General features: G+C 39.1%; 1 protein-coding gene across 1 annotated transcript in view; it reads right to left on the bottom strand.

The window, feature by feature from the left end:
* The window catches only part of LOC122797833 (extracellular serine/threonine protein kinase FAM20C-like), a 719,407-nt gene that overhangs the window by 67,150 nt on the left and 638,293 nt on the right, over nucleotides 1-13,964 (bottom strand). The gene's annotated exons all lie outside the window — the stretch shown is intronic.

Raw genomic sequence — 13,964 nt, 5'->3', positions numbered from 1 at the left:
AATCAACAAGCAAAGAAGAGTTATATTGTTGGATTTGAATTCAGACACAAGTTTTAGTGAGTATCTTCATGAGGTGGACCTTGATTTTACAAAATGTCACCAAGATGACACTGACATATAGACTGTATTTTATACAGCATATATAATGGACAGAAGTAGGTTAAAAAACAAAGAAGAAAGCTGGGTGCACAAGTCCCAGGATGAAAAAGTGCCCAACCTGGTAGGTGCACTGATGCCAGGAGTGGAAAAATGACAGTGTAGAATCCTCAAGGCATGGAAATATTCATACAATGGGGCTAGGCCAGGCCCAGGGGGAGGATACCCCCCCATTGTATAAGGAAATAGTGATCCACAAAACTCACAAAAAAGACAGGCCAAAAAAGAGCCATACAGATGATATAGTGGACTCCTGAAGATAAGAAAATAATTATAAATTGTTACTATAACAGTACCATATAAACTGCAAGAAGCCCAGAATTTCCAGAGAGAAGATATACAAAAAGATTAACAGAGAAGGTATAGGAAAACACATGCACAAGAAAAAACTGTCAAAAACTTCAAATCCAAATTTATGTTCATTAATACAACAGATTCAATAAAAAACATTCTGCGGGATTGAATAATCTTGTAGGTTCCACACAGAGCCTACACAGAGTATATTCACGTATGTGATGCAGCGCATCACACAGCATCACGCAATATCGCGCCATGAATATTAATGCTCACTGAATGCGTAGAGAAGGTTTCATGGCTCACCCAAGTGTTATTGATTGTGAAACCTATATAGTGAACATAGATCATTCCAGGGCAAAAAGCAAGCATGCATTTTTTGAAAGGTATGAAGTACAGAACAGAAATGTATACGGCATGATATACCGACTGCTATCTTCAATGATTTCACAATAAACCACACATTTTACAAGAAAGAGGTGAAATATATAATACAAATATCATTCCACAAAACTGTGGGTAGTCTTTTGTGTTTTAATTAACTTGTTTTATATTTTTTTTCTGCCAGTGTTTGAGTGATGTGCTGCTTGGCATAAACATCCTATTCTTAGCTGGTCTACACAATGTGAAGCAGTGCACATACTGGAGAAATGGGGCCACCCAGGTTCATAGCATCATAGGTTTATAGGTGTTTACTAGACTAACGACCATAAGGGCCTTTTTATGCCTAACCAAGCATCCCAAATCTGTAATACGTTCCGATACCATTGATAAGGTTAAACAGGGCCTGGGTGATGAACCATTTACAGGTTGCCTGTGTCCATTAGAGACATAGGTGCCAAACCAGGGATGCATTTCCAGTTCCCCATCCAATTGTCCAAGGTGCACTTAAATTGGATTAGGGAGGAACACTTCTTCACATGGATGAGGAGCCTATACCATAGGCAGGGTAGTCTCCGGGATACATACCTGTCTCTCCAGCAGGTCCTATTTATATCACAGGCAAGGTTTAAGTCTTTAGAATGGGTAATTTGGGTGTTGTTTGATTTGTGGATTTGCAGTAGATCCAGCAGAATGGGCTCTGAAAATTCCCTGTATGCCAGGCATATATCTCCCCTCAAAAGCCTGTAGGAGACAGAATACAGGGATAGGTCTTTGAGGTGGTCTGCACAGGACATTTTACTTGTGTTCTGTATTCTTCTAGTGAGGAACTTCTGTGGACATTCCAATTGTTAGATATGCCTGGTTAAGTAAATACTAAAGGGGGCACTGTACTCAATGATAGGTCTGATGAATACTGAATACAGTGGAACAATGACTTCCTTGGACTTAGATGCCATACCTTTGTTTATAAGTTGCACAACATAGAATGATTTCCTCACTACTGGAGAAACGTGATAGTCAAAGGCTAGATTACTATATATGTGTGTCCCTAAGCCCCTGACTATTGGGTCAGTTCTAAGGGGTGTGTTGTCAATATGATAGTTATCAAGGATGGATGACTTCACAAAGGATACTATTATGTATTTATTGCCATTTAGTTTTATTCCAAGGTTGTAGACAGGACCCAGACAGCCACACATATGAAAACGGATGCATTCAATAAAAATATTGTAAATCACGCAACCATACTAAGTGTTGTTGTGCTAAGGTTAACAGCAAGAACCTTACAATAACTACTAATATAGCAGATATCTATCTCACTATTAATGTGGCAGCAGCTAAGTGTAGGGATGGAGTGGAGATGGTATGGGTATCTAGTACACAGTGTGCAAGTTTAGTTTTACTGTTGGGAGACTGCAGATTATAGCAATATAGTGCAAGACACACAACTGTTTTTTCAATTTTCTTGTTGTAATAGCTGCAGGTGTAGGAGAACCGTATATATGATAAATTTGACTAGCCCATTTACACAAGTGCCTATATACCTAATCAGTTAGAAATCATGTTGTGCATTGCTTACTATGTCGCAAACATGCAGCCCAACAGTGCACACCCTCACCTACCATATTTGCATGATGGTAAGCAATGCACAACATTTTCAAATGTTGCAAATCCAAAATCAGTGCACTCTCAGTAAGCACGAGACATGGAATAGGTGGGCAACAGTACCATATAAACTGCAATTGAAAGGAAATGCTCACTAAACATTGAGTTTGAATTATAGCAGGCATGTCTGCAGTTGCTGGAAAGGGTGTGCACTTTTTGGCACAGTGTTGAGGTGTCCAGGAGTCCAACATATTTTTGGACTCCTAGTTACAGAGCATGGCCCCAGATTGTTGCCGTGGGACTATTCCATCTCAGAATATAAATCTGCAGCCTGGAATAGTGTTGCCAGGGCCTTAACCAATGCAATGCAACAGGTATCACCAGCACAGGTGAGCAAAGCAGACATAATTTTCATTACCTCTGGAAGAGGAAGAGGGACGCCCTCAAGTTTTGAATCAGGGAATGTCGGGCAAGGGACACCCACAGATGTGTAAGTATCACTTTCAGTGAGTAATTGTAAGAGTTAAAAGTTGAATATAGTGAAGACTTTTATTTATAATGATGCCCTGTTCTGTGTTTTCCACAGCTGCACAGGGAATGACAGGCCTGTCCTCCAGGGCAAAAGTACCTGAAGGGCCAGTTAGTGCACGGGCAGCACAAGGGCTGCTACCAGGTTGTGGCTCAGATGTGCTGATCCTCAGTGCCATATCCAGTGGAGTGGGGGCAGATGGATCCTGTGGGCTTGGCCTATCCTGCTTTGCTGTGGGGGAAAGAAAAATAAAAAAATACAAAAAAATAAAAGATAAAATAAGGGTTGGGGTTAGAAATTGCACAAGTTGTCTTATTTGCTTGCTTAGGTGAAGGAAGATGATCTTCCAGTTCTGGGTTCTCACTTTTGTATTTGTAGACAGCAGCTTCTTTTGCTTACTGTATAACGTAGTAATGACAGATGTCTGTCTTCCCAGGACAAGATAGCATTGTCCCACAAGCTGCTGTAAAGGGCTCACTGTAAAGTCCAGCAACAGCTCACACACACTCCCTTACACACACACACACACACACACACACACACACACACACACACACACACAATCCCCCCATTTGACTGTAGTCAAAATAGAACCCCTACCTATTTAAGTATGCACACAACAGAACACAGTACTTAACACATGCACCACAGCTCAAGTCTGACTTGGAGTGTGTCAGACAGCACTTTATAGATGATGACATCAGCAGCATCTGTTGAGGACATGTTAACAGTGTGCCACAGGCTGCTGTAAAAGGCTCACTGTAAAGTCCAGCAACAGCTCACACACACACAGAACAACCCCCCATTTGACTACATTGGGAATAGAAACCCTACCTATCTAAGTACACAGACTACAGAACACCGTACTTATCATTTATACCACAGCACAAGTTTTATTTCAACAGGACTGTAGGTGAACTTATAGTACATGACACTGGCAGGCCATGTGGGAGATAAGAGGTTGAGAGCCTGCATGAAATGGATGTGTAGGCTTGTGCAAGTCTGAAAAAAACTGGCAAGCTATGGCATTGGAGAGATAACTGTGGGATACATACTTCTGCTCTACTGTGTAGGCAGACATACATTCAGTTGACTGCAGTAAGAATAGAACTCCTATCTATCTAAGGACACAGACTACAGAACACAGTACTTGTCACATGCCCCATGGCAGGACTGCAGATGAACTTATAGTAGATGATATTGACAGGCTATGTGGGAGACAAGTGGTTGTGAGGCTTGCATAGGTACATTGCTTCATAGTCTCATCTGAGGCTAGTAGCCTAATAGCAGTAGGCTGTTTGGAAGCCTAGCTGTGTAGCAATACAAGTGCCCTTATTGAGCGTACTTCGCTGTTTGAGTTTTGCAGTGAGCACCACCAAGTGGCCCTGTCCATGAGTAGGGAGCACATAGCATTATATATTACACTTTACATTGTGGTTGATATATGTGTAGAAATAGTAATTGGACCCCAGGGTTGTAGTGCTTGTTTGGAGTGTTTTTTTTTTTGGGGGGGGGGCAAATGAATCGATTGTAAATAACATATATATTATTGTTGTCATAACCTATATTATTATTATATTATATTATATTATATTATATTATATTATATTATATATATTAATATATTATAAACACAGGGCACATTGCTAATGCTTGTTACTATACCCCGGTCACATCTGTACTCCAGGCTGCTTTTTTTTTGGAATGGCTAAGAGAATTAATTGAATGTATCTGTTTTCTATTTTTTTGGGTGTCTGATTTCTAGGAATCTGTTTTTCCCCCGTTTCCACAATGTTGTGTTTCATGCAAACAACATAAGCTTAGCCAAACTATTTTTTAGGAGGCAGCACACTGAGCAAAACCAGAATTAAAAGTAGGCAAATACAAAAAGATATTAAAACTGAGGAACACATGCAAAATCTGTACAAGCATAGTAAAACTTGATAGTACGCATTACAAATTTCTACATATTTAATTGGATTTGAACCCTCACACCAATACAGCTTCAGAAAATGAGACAGATGCCTTAGCCATTGTAGATCATGAGTGTATTGTTCCTGTTCAGCCACTGTAGCTAGATAGCATGTGGATATAAGTACTGAGCACATGCAAGAACAGTGCCATTTGTACAGTCAGCCAGACTGAGTGCAGACATGTATGGAGATGCACATGCAAGTGTGTTTCAAGTAATGAGTGAATCAGTTAGCTTAAATACATATAAATACAGTTACTGATGATGTTTATGTAAAATAAATATCTTGAACCCATACGCTTCATCGTCTCTTTTGAATGCATGAGACAAGCAACATGGTGTCAGAATGGAAGCCAAAGTGGAAACAACACACAAGCCAAGAGGCACACAGTTAAAAGTGGAAGAATATACCAGAGTGAACTCGCAAACAGGTCAGCAATTATTCAAGGTGTTTAAATTTGTTTAAACGATTTTGCAGTCATCACTTATTTGGCAAAGTATTCAAAACATTCAAAATAATTATTAAGATAAATGAAATAATTGATAAAAGTTTTGAAATAAATAAAAAGTGTTTGTAATAATTTCTGAAGGGTTTAAAATGTACAAAAAGGCTAAAACAGCCATATTTATTCACAGTATACTACTTTTTCTCATTACTTAAAGTTATTTGAAGTGTCTGAAGTTTATGGAATATTCACAGTGTTTGCAGAGTTAAAGTGAAACATTTTCAAAGTAATTGTTGTGCATTCAAACATAACTACAACTACCTGGTCCATGCTTATGGTTAAACATATTTTGTTGTTTTGGCAGAAGGATTTCACAGACCTGAACGACTAGTGTTTGATAACAATATTGCTGAGAACTGGAGAGTGTTTGAACAGGAATATGATATTTTCTTACAAGCTGCTTTTTTCTGATAAAGATGCACATACAAAAGCCTTTATACTTCTTAATTTAAAAGGCTCAGAAGACATTGAGAGGGAATGCTCATTTCTGTATGACCTGCCGTGTATGCAGGGGAGGGGGAGAACCACCATATTGTGATACGGGCTAAAATGTGAGAAGACCCTGAGTGCTTAAAATGTAAATTTAGAGAAACGTGTAACCCTCAAATGAATATTACAATGGAAAGGCACATGTTTTACACAAGAAATCAAAAGTCTGGTGAAACTATAGCTGCGTATATTGCTAACTTGAGAAATAAAGCTAAAATGTGCAGATTTAGTCATTTGCGAGATGAGTTGCTAAAGGACAGACTTGGGTGTGGTGTTAATAATGACGCAATAAGAAAGATTTTGCTTTGAGATAGTGATTTAATACTGAGTAAAGCCATTGAGATTTGCCAAATATACGAGCTTACAGAGAAGCAAACAAATATGTTTATGAATGAGAAAAGCATGTATACAGTGTGTGAATGTTAATAGTATGCAACATAAGATTGGGTGCAAATGTAGATTAAAAACCAAAGGATGTGGCAGCTTCTAACTCTAACCATAAACTGAATGCAGCCACTACAAACAACATTATTAACTGTCATAATTGTTTATGCAACCATGAACCAAAAAAAGAAAAGTACTTAGCTTTTAGTCATCAATGTTACAGATGTAAAAAATGGGTTCATTTCAAGAGGGTTTTCAAGTCTAAAGTGGCACATACTTTTATTAAATGACAGCATCCAAAGAAGTGAGTAGATCACATAGAAAGCCATGAGCAAACTTTCTATGTTGATGGCGTCTCTGTGATTGCTAAAACTGTTAATACAATAGTTTATCAGTTGGCAGCAAAGGGTGAAATATTTTGTACTGTATGGATTAATGGAAAACCTGTAGAGCTTAAAGTAGATACTGGATCCAAATGCAATGTTATATCAGCACAAATGTTTACCAAACTAAAAGCTGGTGAAGAACCTGATTCAGCAAAATGTGCGAAACTTGTTACTTATGGTGGTGAAGAGATTCAAACTGATGGCACAGTAGTTCTGGGAACTGCTATGACTTGCAGTTTTATATAGTCAAAAGATGCATGCAGTCATTGTTAGGCCTCAAAGAGTTTGAGAATGGAACTGATTTCATTTAATAAAGAGGTCCACTATATAAGTCTGAACAACCAGGATAGTTTTACACCGACCATTTTTTGTGAATATGCTGATATTTTCAAAGATGAGCTTGGTAAACTACCAGTCACATATTCCATGAAGTTAAACCATGAAGTAAGCCCTGTTGTCAGATCTGCCAGGAAGGTTCCAGTAGCAAGTCAGAGCAAAGTGAAAACAGCACCAAACAAAATGATGACTTTAGGTGTAATAACTCCAGTAAAAGAACCAACTAAATGGGTATCCTCCATGGTCGTAGCTCATTAAAAAAAAAACTCAGATGATATGAGAATATGCACTGATCTGAGAGATTTAAACAAAGTGCTTAAATGTCTTCATCATCCAACACACACACACACACACACACACACACAGTAGAAGAAATTGCAGCTCTTATGTTAAATGTTACTATTTTTTCAATCTTAGATGCAAAATGTTAATTTTGGCAAATTTTTCTAGCTCACAAATCTTCATTTTAATTATTTTGAGTACACCATTTGGAAGGTACAGATTCTTGAGAATGCCATGTGGAATAAATTCTGCTAGTGATGTATTTCAACATGCAATGGAACAAATTTTTCCAGGTTATTCATGTGCTATCACAGTAGATGACATTATTGTAGGGGGCAATGGTGAAGACGAACATGATAGAAACCTCAAGAAAGTTCTAGACTGCGCATGTGATGTCAGCCTTAAACTGAACCCACAAAAATGTAGATTCAGGCTGAGAGAAGTAATTTATGTGGGTCATTTGTTTACTAGTTCTGACTTACAACTAGATCTGTCTAAGCAAGCAGTAATTATAGAGATGCCAGTTCCAGACAATGTCATATCTTTGCAACGTTTTCTGGGTATGTTCAACTATTTAGGAAAGTTCATCCCAGACATGAGTGAGCTTTCAGCACCATTATGTGAGTCGACACACAAAAATGTAAATTGGTCCTGGTTAGTGCAACACCAAAGAGCATTTGACTTTCTGAAACAGAAAATTGCCAATTCACCCATATTGAGATATTATGATGTTCACAAACCAGTTACTCTTTCATGTGATGCTTCTAAGTATGGTCTTGGTGTAGCATGTCTTCAAGAAGGCATACCAGTAGCCTATGCTTCCAGAATATTAACCCAAACTGAAATGCAGTATGCCAATTTGCCAGCACATCTGCAACGCATGGTGTTAAAATTGCAAAACTACAATTTCAATGTTGTTAATACAAAAGAGAAATATCTTTACCTTGCAGATTCTTTGTCCATAGTACCTAGACAAACAGCAGAAAAGCCTGACAATGAGAAAGCAAACTTCCAGGTCATGGGACTCATGGAAGTCAAACATTTTTCCTCATCATGTCTTAATGAACTCAGAAATCACACACCTGGAGACCCTGTTCTCCAGAAGATGAAACATTTTATCAGTCAAGTTTGGCCAATGTGAAAAACTAGTTTACTACCTGGCATTTAGAAATATTTTCCTTACCGAGGCGAGTTCATGATGGAAGATGGAATCATCATGAAAGGTCCTAAAGTGGTTATTTCTTCAGCATTACAACAAGAATATATCAAGAGTTTGTATCATGCTCATCCGGGTACTGATTCAACCAAAAGAAGGACAAAAGGCATAGTATCTTGGCCTCCTATGTCAAAAGATACAGAGAAGGAAACTCTAACATGTTCTATATGCAATAGTACTAAATTGCATCAATGAAAAGAACCACTTCAGCTAAACCAGATTCCTGAATTACCATGGTTAACAGTTGCTACTGATATTTTTGAAAGGAATGGTCAACATTACTTAGTGTTAGTCGATTCGTACTTAAACTGGTTTGAAATTGACCTTCTTCCTAACTTAATGCCCAGCACTGTCATTAGAAAACTGAACAGACCTTTTTCTGCCCATGGTATTCCACACAAAGTTGTATCTGACAATGAGCAGTTCAAGAAATTTGCTGAGTCTTGGGACTTTGTCCATGTTACAAGTAGTCCTGAGTATCCACAGTCCAATGAATTAGCTGCGCATGTAGTTCAAAGCACAAAATGTTTGTTAGAGAAATCCAAGAGAGATGGTACCAATGTTTATCTTAACCTACTCAATCTCAGAAGCATTCCTCAAGATAATTAGCTTGGTTCACCTGCTGACAGATTAATGTCTAGGCAAACAAGAACAACCTTGCTGATCAGTAAACAATTATTGATTCCAAATGCTAAGAACAACAGAGTGGTCAAGACTACTCTTTTGAAAAAATGTCAGTCACAAAAGTTGTATTACAATAAATCTAGCAAACCTCTTAGACCATTAACACAAGGTAAGGATGCAGACATCTAAAGGATATGACCGAGTTGGAATTATCAAAAATATTTGTGAAGAACCGAGATCTTCTATTGTACAATCGGAAGGAATGGATTTCAGAAGGAACCAAAGACATATACTTCTAGTCTCTGAACCAGTGATGCAGCAGATTGCCCATGCCAAAGATTCTATTTCTCAGCGTGACCCTACACTTGCTCAGATTTCAGAGGACAGTGTACTTACCTCGAATAATCCTGATGCAATCCCCAAAGTTCCTATTGAGAAGAATTCCCCAGAGACTGTCCTTGTTGCTAAGCCCAGTCAAACTTTTTATGTGACCAGATCAGGTAGAATTTCCAGACCTAATCCGAAATACACAGCAACATGGACTTGAGTTCCGATTTGTTATTAATATTGAAATGTTATCTAGCATCAGGGTTGCCAGACGTCCCTATTTGGGCGGGACTGTCCCGAGATCAGTAGCCTGATCCCGAGTCCTGCCCTGCCGGCCAGCCTCCGCTTTGTTTTGTTTTTTGATTGGCCCGTATACCTGGCATACGGGCCAATCAAAAATTACAAAAAGCGCAGCTGGGAGCTTTCTCGTGTTTAATGCGGAACTGTAATGCATTAAACACGAGAAGCTCAGTGTTTATTGCAGCCCCCCCCACCACCACATCCCTATCAGGCACCTCTCCCTAGAGGAAGGAATGCGGCAGAAGCGGCCCACTTGTTGCCAGGCACAGAATAAAAGCAAGTTTGCTGCGGGACATGCTTGGATCGACTTCATTCAGTTACACTTCATGAACTGCCAAGTTCTAGTTAAGCTGCTGGGTTCAGGGAACACCAGCAGCAGTTTTCGGCGATTTAACGCTTTCAGCCTTGGATTCCATCTGAACTCTTGGTGAATTCTGGGGCGCACACCTGCTTCTGACCATGTGGGCACTGTATAGAAGTGGGATTTGGCTTACAGTCAAGGGTTTTAGTTCCCTGTACTTATGTTGTTGTTTTTAATAGTTCCCTGTACTTATATAGTTGTTATATTTCTTAAGAGTCAGAATCGCACACTTTTTATGCGTAATGTTGCTTCGTGCACTTATGCAGTGTCTGCTTTTCCTCCTAATGACTGGGTATTTATATAAAACATAAGCACAAACACATTCATGCACTTAGAGAAAGTACAGTTAACTTTTCTGTCGTTTTTAGACATTGTATTGTAAAGGCATCACATCTCATTGCAGGCAGAGTGAGCTCAGTTCTTTAATGCGGAACATAGTTCCGCATTAAAGACCTTTTTTTTTTTTTTTTTTTTTGGTCTTCAGTTGGCGCTGAAGACCTTTTTTTTTTTTTTTAGTAGAACAGTGTAGATGACTTTGTTCTACTAAGTATTTGTTTTGTTTGTTTAAAAAAGAAACCAAGAAAATATTTCATGTTACCAAAACTTCACATTCTACTAACTTTTAAGGTTATTCATGCAGGTCCACTATGAATAATCACTTGATATTTAATCAACATGTGATTATTCAAATCCAAAATATCTAAAATTTTGGGAAGTTACTAGTAAAAATAGCGTTCCCAAAGCTACAAATCACAATTAACATTTTTCGAGCTTAGCCCCGCCCCCTACACTCTGAGACTGCACAACCTTGGATAAAAGAAAGTGAAGCAAATGCTACATTCACTTTCTCACTCTTCTTTGAATCTTGCCGCTATGACAGGATGTCAGCAACCTTTAGATTTGACATTCTGAGCATTGACTAACTATCAGGTGACAAACTGTAGGACTCCCATTCAGGCAGTTAATTTATTAGAGATTTCATAATTATGCAATGGCTTGTCCTGCCATCAAAGCGTGAAGTAAGCGTGAAATTATCAATGTATTTGTTATCAAGTCCTTGATGCAAGTGTGCATAAGACACTTGACATTTTGATATCTTCAGATATTCTTCACTGGTATATTGTTTATCTGTATTATTGTATATCTGTTTTACTTATTGTTCTTGCTTACCAAAAGGAAAACTGCCTTATATTAGCAATGTCCATTGTAAAGGGTGCACATCAAGCAATGAGATCATCATTTTTTTTTTTTTTTTTTGGTCTTCAGTTGGTGCTGAAGACCTTTTTTTTTTTTTTTTTTTTTGGTCTTTCACGTGAGAGACCTTCTTTTTTTCTTTTTGTCCCTACCTGGGTTGCTGGAAATCTGGCAACCCTGTCTAGCATGTAGATTGTCTTGTTCTCGTATTGCATGTTGAGCAAATCAAAGAGGGAATATGCAAATCATTATGTGTATTGTTCGTAGACAGCCACTGTAGCTAGATAGCATGTGCATATAAGTACTGAGCACGTGCAAGAACAGTGCCATTTTGTACAGTCAGCCAGAGTGAATGCAGACATGAATGGAGATGCACATGGGAGTGTGTTTTTTAGTAATGAGTGAATCAGTTAACTCAAATACTTTTCAATTACAGTTCCTGCAATGTTTATGTACAATAAATATCTTGAACCCATACACCACTTCATCATCACTTTTGAATGCATAAGACAAGTGACAGTCTTTTTGGCCACACAAACAGCTTTGCATCAATGAAATGGAAAGTTAATCTTCACAACACTATCAAACCATCAGCTGTGATGTGTACATTTAATTCTCTTTACTATATTTGGACATATAGCAATTCGTGATTACACAACCTGGCATAATTATGCTTACAAATATATAGCTCTGTGTTGCCTTTCTTTTTCTTGATCATTTATCAGTTATCTAACAGATGCAGTGTGGAAGCCATTCTATATTATTGGTCTTGACATGTGAAATGATATTAACTGGGAATAATATGATATGCATTTGCCAACAAATGAAGTCCAGGTTAGATGGCACAAACACACATATATTGTTCTTTTGAGGATAGCATATCTGAGTTACTGTCAGGGCAGGAACAAGAGTGCACTCCTTTTTTAGGGGGGTGGGTCAAAGCTCAGTTACTGTTATGACACAAACAAGTCTGAAGTTTGAAACTGCAATGAGTATCATCACTTCCCTTCAATGATTTGCCAGTACTAAGGTATAGTGCTAAACTGAGCCCATGCAGGGAACATTAGAACTCTTCAGACATATGACTGTGTGAAACGTTCATGCCCAAGGCCTACTAATTACTAATGGACAAATATATGTAATATAAGTGTCTGGTGTAACATGTTAAGGTACCTTCAGTACAAATCCACCACTATTTATGTGCTTACTGTACCATGTTAGGAAATAGAAGGATAATCCATATTATTATTAGGTTCATAGGTTCATAGGTTCATACTAGGCTATCTGCCCTAGGGCATTTACAAGCCTAGCCAGAGTGTGTTTGGCTTTCGCCACCCATTTTAAATGAATTTTGCTATGCCCTTTTTCGAAGTTAGTATACTGTGCCTCTGTCTAACAGTGACACAGAAGTGATACCCAGAGTAAATCTACAATCTCCCATCCACTCATCAAGATTCCTCTTGAAGAGAGTCAATGAGGGACTCTGCCTAACCTGGACTGGGATTTTATTCCAGAGTGAAGGGAGCCTCTGGGTTATGAATCTGTCCCTCCAGCATGTCCTATTTATTTCAGTGCTGAGGTTCAAGTCTCTCGAGCGTGTAGCTCGATGGGATTTGGATTTTCTGAGGTGCAGCATGTCCATTAATTCCAGGTTGGACATGGCTTTATACGTCAGGCACAGATAGCCTCTGAGCAGGTGGTATGCCACTGAGTAGAGCTGGAGTTTCTTTAACCGGGCAGCATATGGCATCTGTTTGAGCCCTTTGATCCTCTTGGTGAGGTACTTTTGGGGTCTTTCCAGTTGCTACACTTGTCTGGTAAGGTACATCCCAAAAGGGGCAATGTACTCAATTATGGGCCTGATGAGGGATGAGTAAAGAGGCACGATGACCTCCCCTGATCTAGATGTGAATCCCTTCATGATTAGCTGGGCTATATAAAATGTTTTTCTAACCACTTTGGCCACATGGTTGTCGAATGAGAGATTGCTATCAACTTGGGTCCCCAGGTCCCTAATTACTTCTTCCGTACTTAATGGATTACCATCTATGTGGTAATTTGTGGGCACTTTGTTTTTGCCGAAGGGGATGACTATACACTTTTTGGCATTTAGCTTGAGGCCATGGCTCTGGCACCAGTTGTCTGTTTCTATGAGGCCCTTTTGTAGGATGCTTGTGTCAGCTGGAGAGTCGATTATGGCACCCAGTTTGCAGTCATCTGCGAACTTGGTCAGCCACAGTCCTTTCGTGTTTGCCTGTACCTCCAAGAAATATATACCGAATAAGAGAGTTCCCAGGACTGAGCCTTGTGGGACGCCACATGTAACTGGTTTGGAGTCTGACATGGCTCCAGCAATTCTAACCATGTGGGTTCTGTCCTTGAGCCAGTTTGCAACCCATCTAGTGACATAGGGGTTTATATTTAAGCTGGTGAGCTTATCTATAATGCCCGAGTGGCATATTGTATCAAAGGCTTTTGCGAGGTCCAGGTAGGCTGTGTGGACCACCTTCCCCTCATCAATGGCCTTGGTGACTGTTTCAAAGAAATCGACCAGGTTTATGAGGCAGGATCTGCCCTTAACAAAGCAAAACTGGGTAGGATCCAGTGTCTGTAGGTCCC

The sequence above is a fragment of the Protopterus annectens genome, chromosome 1.part0, assembly GCF_019279795.1.
Source record: "Protopterus annectens isolate FY-2018-M chromosome 1.part0, PAN1.0, whole genome shotgun sequence".
In the NCBI taxonomy this organism is placed as follows: Eukaryota; Metazoa; Chordata; order Ceratodontiformes; family Protopteridae; genus Protopterus; species Protopterus annectens.
This window is presented reverse-complemented; position numbering and strand designations above follow the sequence as displayed.